Source organism: Meriones unguiculatus, chromosome 19 (genome assembly GCF_030254825.1).
Source record: "Meriones unguiculatus strain TT.TT164.6M chromosome 19, Bangor_MerUng_6.1, whole genome shotgun sequence".
NCBI lineage: Eukaryota > Metazoa > Chordata > Mammalia > Rodentia > Muridae > Meriones > Meriones unguiculatus.
In genome coordinates, this window is record NC_083366.1 from 40579854 (window position 1) to 40588980 (window position 9127).

The 9127-nt window shown below is 40.9% G+C and overlaps 1 long non-coding RNA gene across 1 annotated transcript; it reads right to left on the reverse strand.

The window, feature by feature from the left end:
* Nucleotides 1-3141: 3141 nt before the first annotated feature.
* LOC132649350 (uncharacterized) lies at nucleotides 3142-8880 on the reverse strand. Its single transcript, XR_009587771.1, has 3 exons — nucleotides 8774-8880; nucleotides 4544-4609; nucleotides 3142-3186 (listed from the first exon to the last, which is right to left on the reverse strand). It is a non-coding gene; the product is annotated as an uncharacterized LOC132649350 (long non-coding RNA).
* Between the last annotated feature and the right edge of the window lie 247 nt (nucleotides 8881-9127).

The following is a 9127-nucleotide window of genomic DNA, read 5'->3' on the forward strand; positions in this document are numbered from 1 at the left end:
CCAACAGCTCGTCAGCATTGGTCAGAGACCACAGGCACAGCTGTCCATAGTGGACAGTTTACTTAGAGCTAGGATTTTTGTAGAGGAGCATGATTGGGGGGGGTTATCATGCAAGTAGAAGGGGAAAAATAAATATCAACCAAGGGAAAGAGGAAGCCCTAAATGGAGGTTAGCAAAAAGGGTCAACTGTGGCCAATGAAGACCGTGATTGGGGGTTCCTCCATCTCAAGAGGTACTAGGAAGTTGTTGGAAGCTCAAAGATCAATCTTCCCCTACCAAGAGAGGTGTTTGTGCTGACCAAAGAGGGGAACTCACCAATCCAGCTGGTGTTGCATATAGGAGATAGTGATCTGGTTGCCAGAAAGTGTGTTGTGGGCAGATTTGAAATGAAATAGGTTTCCAGCAGCTCCGGTATGGTGCTGGCACCGAAAGCAACCACCATGTGGCATGGCCGCTGAAAGCGCCTATTCCCAGCCAATATACCAATGATAGGATTGTGTAGCAAAGTTACACCGTGGGTTCACAAATCATACCACCTGACTGATTCCACATGGGAGGTTTAGTAAGGGAATGGGGGAAGGGGTCACAGAGACTGTCCCTGGGTAGGGTAAAAGGGAGAGAGGGGTGGTGGTGGTGCGAGTTCTCTTACAGGGTGACCCAGAGCATGCTCAGGTGGTTTCAGGTGGTCTGTAGGTGGCCTCACAGATGCCTGATGTCCCATTTGTCAGGTCCCCTGGGCCTGTGTTTGTCAGGTTCCTCGGGGCTGGCCGTACAGATGCCTGCTTACGAATCCCAACAACCTTAGATCCTAAAATCTGGCACCAGATAGGCAAACAAGACAAAAGCATGAATTAGAGTAATTGATTTAAGTTTTGCAGGAGAAGTTCTTACTATGGTCTCCACTAATTCAGTTATGAATGCTCCCCAGGACAGGGACTTGTCCAACTTTTAATTCTACCCTATATAGATGAGGGAAAGACTCCCTCTAGTGTCCAAAACCTATATATTTTTGGAAAGTGTGGACCAAAAGGTGAGGAAACAGCTCCAAATGGGAATTATTAATACGAAACATTTTTTAAAAAAGGATTATTGGATTTGAGGGCTGTTGTATCAATAATTAGTGATAAATGGTGGTTATATGCCTGACCATTACAATTGGCCAATAGTGGCATTACAGGAGTTGGCACACCTGACAAGTTTATCACAACACTCAAATGCTTAATTATTCATCCTGGATCATTTAAACCTTAAGTGATAAAAAAATTAGCTTCAAATTTATGTGAAAGAAACTTATTGTCCCCGATAGGGATAATTTAAGTCATCTCTTTAAGTTCTAATGCTTAAGTCATGATGATTAATTTGGGTTATATTCCAAGGAAAGAGCTACAAAAAATTCATCAAGGCACTGTTTTACCAGTAGCTATGACAACTAATCAAAATTACACTGGAGGCTGGGCAGTGGTGGCACATGCCTTTAATCCCAGCATGTGGGAGGCAGAGACAGGCAGATCTTTGTTGAGTTCCAGGACAGCTTATTCTACAGAGTAGGTTCCAGACCAGCCAAGGCTACACAGAGGAACCTTGTGTCAACAAACAAACAAACAAACAAACAAACAATTATACTGGGCTTGGAAATAAACAACTGAATTTTAGTGGAGCTATTGATAAGTCTCCCTAACTCAACTGCTGAGCCTATTACTTGGCTTTTCAGATAAGCAAGGCAGGGTTAATCAATGGCCCCTCCCCAGGAAGATACTTGTGGCTATTAAAGAATTAATTGAAGAACAGCTACATGCTGGTCATATTGATCCTTTTTTAAGTCTTTGGAATATACTTATATTTATTATTAAGGAAAAAATCTGATAAATAAAGATTATTACATAATTTAAGAGCCATTAACATAGCAATCTATGGGATCCTTACAACCTGGCCTCCCTCATCCATCTGTGACCCCTTAAAATTGCCATATGATAGTTTTAGATTTAAAAGTTTTTTTAAAAAATCATTCCTTTATATTCTCAAGATCAAATTAAATTTTCTTTTTTTCTGCTTCTTCCATAAGTCATTGAAATTGAAGGTGCAGCAAAACTCTGAAACCATTCCACTCTATGAATAGAAAGGAAAGTTTATTGGGGGAACAAATTGTCTGGCTCCAAGAATGGAGGACAGCAACTGGTAGGAAAAGCATTGCCCGTTTTATCATGAGGATAGTGACGGGAGGAGAAATGTGACTGTTGCAGGTACTTTGGGTTAATCAGGGACCAGATGCCCTCTCCTGTGGTAGTCAACTCTGGAGTAAGGGAGGTAGTGGCTTTACCAGTAATTAGAAGCTTCCTTAAGAGATCCTGAGAAACTCTGACTTTACTCAATAACAATCCTTGTGTTTATCTGCTCAAAGCCCTGCCTGGGTTCGGCCTGGGCTGTCATTTCAGGGATAGCAGCAGCAGCAGTGACATTTACAGAGCTTGCTTTGGACCTAACAATCAGGAGCCTGTGGAAAGTTTTGCCACAGGAAATGAAAAATACCCATATGTCATGTCAGTTGTTTGCCAATGTGTTAAACCTGCTGTTCCTCAAGCTATTATTATACCTCATAGGCATAGCCACACTGGAACAGGCATATCTCACATCAGAGTATTCCTGTTTACACCACTGCCTTAAGAAGGATAGCTGACAAACTGCTCCTGGAAAGGTTCAGCTCCTTATAATTACTTAGGTACTACAACAGAGCACCACATTATTAAACCCCAAAAATTGAAATTTAGTTTACTCAGTTATAAGCTGTAAATTATTTCAAGAAACTTTTGGGAGACATGAATTGGCTATGACCTTATTTAAAGTTAATTACTAAATAATTTGTACCATTGTTTGATATTTTAAGAAAAATCCTAGCTAGCCGTAGCACCTGGATAAACATTTCTGTCTAATAAATTAATGTAATCTCTTTGTAGGACTGCTCGGATTTGCCCTAAAAGAACCTATTTTACTCCTTTAAAAGATTCCATAAGAATATTTACTAACAGTAGCTCTAAGGGGCAAGGGTTGTGTAGCAATTTCCTCCAGGATGGAATCATTCTGTCCTGTAGAGAGAAGTTCTTTAAACAGGAAGGTAAACATTTACCTTGTTGAGTTACTTCAGGCTGTGCAGTGTGTGCTTCAGCTTACCCAGCTTTTTTGAGTTGTCACCTGTGCAGAAGTGAACTTTGGTGATACAGCTGTCTTTCAGCTTTCACATTTCTGCTCCTGTAAGTAACCTCTCACCCATACTCATTATGCTCAAATTATTCCCCCAAACTACAGCTTTAGTCTATTGGAGAAATCCTGAAACAGGGATAAGGAATGGGCCCAATAAAGTGTTGGCATTTGGGAAAAATTTTGTGTTTTTTCTGGCCACTGCCGGCCATTGTCCAATTATATTGAGGCCAAACTGGGACCGAGTGCAAGCGTGGCCAGTCTCAAATATCCCAAATGGAGCTCTTTTAGATTAGCTCACAGACAGGCTAAAGGTGTGTGTCCTCATGGTGGGTGTGGAACCACAGTAAAAGGTGGGCCAATTCTACCTACCTAGAGGCATCCCTCAGATTTCAGATTAACCAAATGTGCCTGGAAAATGGGATGGGTGTCCCCATTCTTGTACTTCCACAGGCCCCATGGAAGGCTTCCTGAACTTTCTCCTGAGAGAGTCTTTATGGTCTGTGGAAAGTTCCTGGAATTCTTGACCAAGTGATGGATGTGGGACTGTGGGAAGCTCCTGGAGCCTTCGACTAAGTACTCTTAAGACTGGATTGAAGCCTCTGAGAGGGCTAAGTAGGGTGCCTCTTACTTAGGACCTGTGAGTAACCTTGTCCAGCTTTTGGCCCATGTTGGACTCATGCTCTGGTCAAATGGAGAAAGGTCTCCCATCTGGCTGCTGAACTGTCATAATAAAACAGAGGGAAATGAGAGGAGAGATGGATGGAGATGCAGAATGAAAGAAACTGCTACTTGAGAGGGACAGATAGCCCTGCCCGGTGTACTTGTGACTTGGGGCTGCAAGTGGAAAAAGATAAGCGAGTTCTGTCTTTCCAGAGGGAGCAGGTTGCCAGTAGTCCTCGGATGTCCTTTCTCGGGTTTGGGACAAACTGTTAGATTTCTGGGGCAGCCTAAAGAGACAGAGGGCTAAGAGACTGACCTACACCGGGACTGTGTACATTAGTGCAGTCAGCAAGGGGCAGCCTCCCATCAGAAACTGAGGGTCTGCGAAAGGGAAAACCTGGCCTTGGCCTTTATAGAGGCGGGGTGAGGGACTTGGGGATTAAGAAATTGTCAACAGCCAAGGGGGCCTCCCGTGTGTCTCTTTTGCAGTCTCTTTTTGAAATTGCTTGTCTAAGAGAAGACAGACCCTCCTTTGTGCGGACTGATACAGGTGAACACCTGCAATTTCTATGAATACTATTTTACAACTGATCACCCAGGAGCAAGGCAAAAACCTTCTAGAAGGTGTACAGTCATAACAGTGCTTTAGACCCAAGTTACATTAAGAGGTTTATTCTAATACTCTTACCCAAAAAGGCCAGTCTGCCTCAGTGCCCTTCAGAGGGAAATCAAAAGAGGACAGGACACCTAGAACCTGTGGAAAGAAAGAAGTTCAATGCTCATATTATGGTTTTAATATGCCTTCTCAGTGCACAGTTACTCCAAGCACTTAGAGATTAAGAAGAAAAAAGTATAATAATTGTACATGACTGCTCTGAACAGAACTCTTCGACAGTTTATATAGTTTTATGGGCCTAGGTTACAATTAAACATGTGTCATAGATGGAAATTCCAAGGTTTGGTTGTTTGGACAAGTGAGGAGATTTACAGTATAAAATATTGTCACAGTTTTCTGCAGACAGAGCAGGGCAGTTGTTCCCAGGCAGCTGTCAACCAGGGTTGGGCTGTGTGCCTAGCAGAGGCATGCTCTGCAGAAAAATCTTACTTTTGTGCAAGCTTATTGGAAAATCTTTTATAGCATCAGTTTATTGCTTCCATTTCCTCTTTCAGTTCTGGCTACAAGATACCCTGCCTCATTTATAAGTATAAATAGTTATAAGGCATTTCATGTTGGAAAGTGTCATGGAATGTGACCGGATAGAATAGTAAATCAAAGAACATTTTAGCTCTAAGCTAGTCAAGTTTGACAAACAAGACAGGGGCTTATACAGGTTCAGACAGAGAGGAGGTGAAATTCTGCATGAAAGAGATGTTTATGGTTGTGACTCTAGCTTTTAACAGCTGAACCATCCTCCAGCCCATGAAGGAGATATTTTTAATTTTGTAAATTAATGGGCAGGACAGGTAGGGTTATGATTTATGAGGGAAAGAATAGGAATTTAATCTGTGTTTGGCATTGTACTCAGGAAGCAAAGCAAAATGTCCATATAAGCAACAAATTTCTTGAAGGAAACCATTTTAAGAAGACATTTAGGATGTGGTTAATTGTTGTTGTCTTCCAGGGTGGCCTCAGATCATGGTCAGTATTTTCAGGTCCAGGAAGTAATAACTCATTAAAAATGTGCTGGCCCTAATGTGCATGAATGACTATGAAACACACTTCATGTTGTATTAGTGTCCTGTAGACTTAATGAAACGTATCAGTGATTTGTTTTGTTGTGTGTTGTAGACTGCAGAGCTCCTGGTCAGAACTGCTTGCTTGCTCCTTCAGGAGGTAATCGCCTGCTGAGGATGCTCTGAAGTGTCTCACGAGACCACAAGATGCTAGTGTGGAAAGTCAATTGGAGCAGGTCCTTGTGTCAAAGATGCTGCAGTTCCAGACCCTGGGAGGTAGCAGTGGGGGGGGGGGGGGTGAGGGCTTCAGTTTTGGCCACATAGTGAGTTCTAGGCCAGCATGGGCTACAGGAGACCCTGCCTCAAAACAAAAGCAAACCGAAAAGTTAACCAACCAACAAACCACTCACCCACCCACCTACCAATGAACCAACCAATCAAAACAATTGGACAGAATGCTTACATGTAAGCATGTTTTGGTAAGTTTTGCCCTGTGAAATATCCCTCCTCATCCACAAATTGTTTTATTCACGCTTTACCAAATAAAACAAAAAATCATATTAACTTAAAAATATGTTCCAAGGTTTTACTGTATGGGCGTGATCTCTGAGAACAGAACTTCATGTTCTGTTCCGGGATATGTGTGTGTGTTTTATTGAAATAACACATGCATATTTAATTATACTCTATAGCTCCTATCCAAGTGTGTATATTATACTATAATGTAAGAATGTTAACTTGAAAACAGCTCACGAATGGACTTAAACAACACCTGGGTAACGTTTACGGGAGAATATCACACAACAATCTTACTGTCATACAAAAAAGACTTTATAACAGAGAGGCCAGATTCACCCAACACCTGCCACGATTAGATTTGAGATTTGGGAATACATATTTGCCTCCAGGAGAAAAGGGTTCCACGTTCTTTTGCAGAATAAAGGTGCCTAGACTCGAACCAAGGGTAAATTAAATATAATAATAATAATAATAATAATTTAAAAAAGGATATGTCCTTCAAAGTCTTTGTCCATAAAACTGGCAGAGGGCGGAGGAAGAAACTGGATCCAAAGATTAGTGTGGGGTTTTCAAATTTCCTGGAATTAAAATTATGCAGCCTCGCAGCGCCACCTAGTGTTCTACAAAGGCAAACCTACTTCTAAGGACATCCTACATGCTTCCTTCCATAAGGGATATCTTCGGCTGGCAACTGTTGTTTGTTTGTTTGTTTGTTTTAGGGTTAGGAAAGTCGTTTATTGATCTGTTTGTTGTGTACCTTTTATATAACAGATTCACCTTTGGATGTTGAAATATACAGTTAGAAATAAATTTCATGACCTCAAACACTTGACATGTAGAGAATTTCAGAGATTGAAAATTTCGAACAGAGGCTATAAAATAACCGTTTATTGGGGGTTTAAAGTAAATAAAAAGGAGAAAAATAAACCAAAGAGCAAGGGATGGTTAAGTATATTTGAACAGATGCAAGCAGAAATGAACCTAAAGTATCCAGCAATAAGGTGACATATGCAGCTAGCAATTGAACTGCGGAAGACAGTGACTTTGTAAAAGGAGGATATCAGAGGTGGCAAGAGGGCTCAGCCAGCAAAGGCGTCTGCTGCCTTGCTTGGCTCCTTGATTGAGTCCCATCTCTGGGACCCACAGGATGTTAAGAGAATTCGTTCCGTGGGATTCACAAATAACTGACTGTCCTTGGTTCAGCAACAGACAGAAATGGAGAAAGCACAAAAGAATTAAAAAAAGGCACAAGAGAGCAAAAGACTAAAAAGTTTCATTGAGGGAGGCTGACAGTTCCTGCCAGGATGTGAGGCAAGTAACTGAGGTGTGTGTTAGGCCTTCTAATGTTCCCTGGGTTCTCTCAGTTTCCTTCCTTCTTCTAAAACGTTTGTGACGGAGCTAGCCCAGAATGAAGGAGGAAGGCTCCTCCAAACGCCCTTGCCATTTGTTTGTTTGTTTGTATTTTAAAATCTGCCTTCTAAAGTACCCTTACTCTGACTGCCGCATGCATACAATGCACAAAATACCACAAAATAAATGCAACAAAATGTTTAATTGTGAGGTGACCTTCCAAGATACTACCCTTAGGAATTCATATAACAAGTAATGAACTGCATCTAGGATTAGAGAAGATTTAAACACAACAGAGAAGCTATAATATAGAGAATAAGTTTTTGAAGCACACACTATATAACTTGAACAATTCAATCTTGATTTCAGAAAAATATCTTGTTAGGTAGTAAGGAATTAGCTTCATCCAGGCCCGGTGGCACACCCCTGTAATCCCAGTACTCAGGGAGGCAGAGGCAGATGGGTCTCTGTGAGTTCAAGGCCAGCCTGGCCTACAGGAAGCATTAACTTCATATTCACTGCACTTTCCTCATAGTCTAATTAAAGAGCCACTCCAGCAGAGACGAACAAACTATATAGTATAACAAAGGAGCCAAAAGGGAGTGAAATGGAACAAGGGAGAAATAAATATTATTTATTTCATTCATTTATCTTTTAGGGGATTGCTAGACAAAAGTACTCCCATTGATCTCCTTTTTTTTTCTCTTCCAAGACAGGGTTTTTCTTTATAGCCTTGGCTGTCCCAGGCTTACCTTGAACTCACAGTGATCCTGATCCTACTGCTTTGCTTCCCTGAGTGCTGAGATTAAAGGCGTGTGCCACACTCCTGGCTTCCCTTTTTAGTTTTGAGACAAGGTCTCACTAAGTCCTCCAGGCTGGCCTGTAAGTAGGTCTGATTACTGTTCTGTATCACCAGGCCTAGCCCACCGAGAGATAAATTTTAAAAGAACAGAAAGTAATTAAATGAAAAATAGAGATTATCCACAAGTCAAAACCTGGTCCCTTAAGGAGGAAAGATTGTGTGTGTATGTACATGCATGTTCGTATAGTAATTAAGAGGGGAAAGTAACTACCAGAAAGGAACTGTAAGGGCTCACAAGACACAAAGTACAGTGACACAAGCCCTTCATGTTGGCACTTGGGAGGCTGAGTTAGGCAGACAGGTTGTTTAAGTTCAGTCTGGATGAGATACATCCCAAAAACAGTAACAAACCCCAAGCACAAACAAAGCACACAATTACAAGAGAATGCTATGGATAACTTAAAAACATTAAAATTAAAACATGATGAATTTTGAAAAAAGAGAAAAATCATTAAACAATCAAAATTTAAAAAATTCAGAAATTAGGGTGTTCAGTTAGGGCACCTCACCAACCTTAGCAATCCTGAATCCTCACTGGATCTGACAAATTCTGGCAAATTTAAAAGACTTGATCTTCATTTTACAGAATGTTTCAACAGAATGATGGTGCTCATTTCCCCACTTTTAAACTGTGTAATCTTCTTACTCAACCTGAAGAGAAAGAACCAGGGGGGAAGCACTAAAAAGAAAAAAAAAGATAGAAAAGAAGAGATGCAGGAAAGAGAATTACATATTATTTTATGGCTAATGTGCATATTAAAGTAGGTCTACTTAAGAAAATACAGAAATGAACAGCTCAAACAGTTGAAAAAAATATGTAGGATTTGTTTCAGGAAGCAAACAAACAAAAACCTCAACAAAAACCAA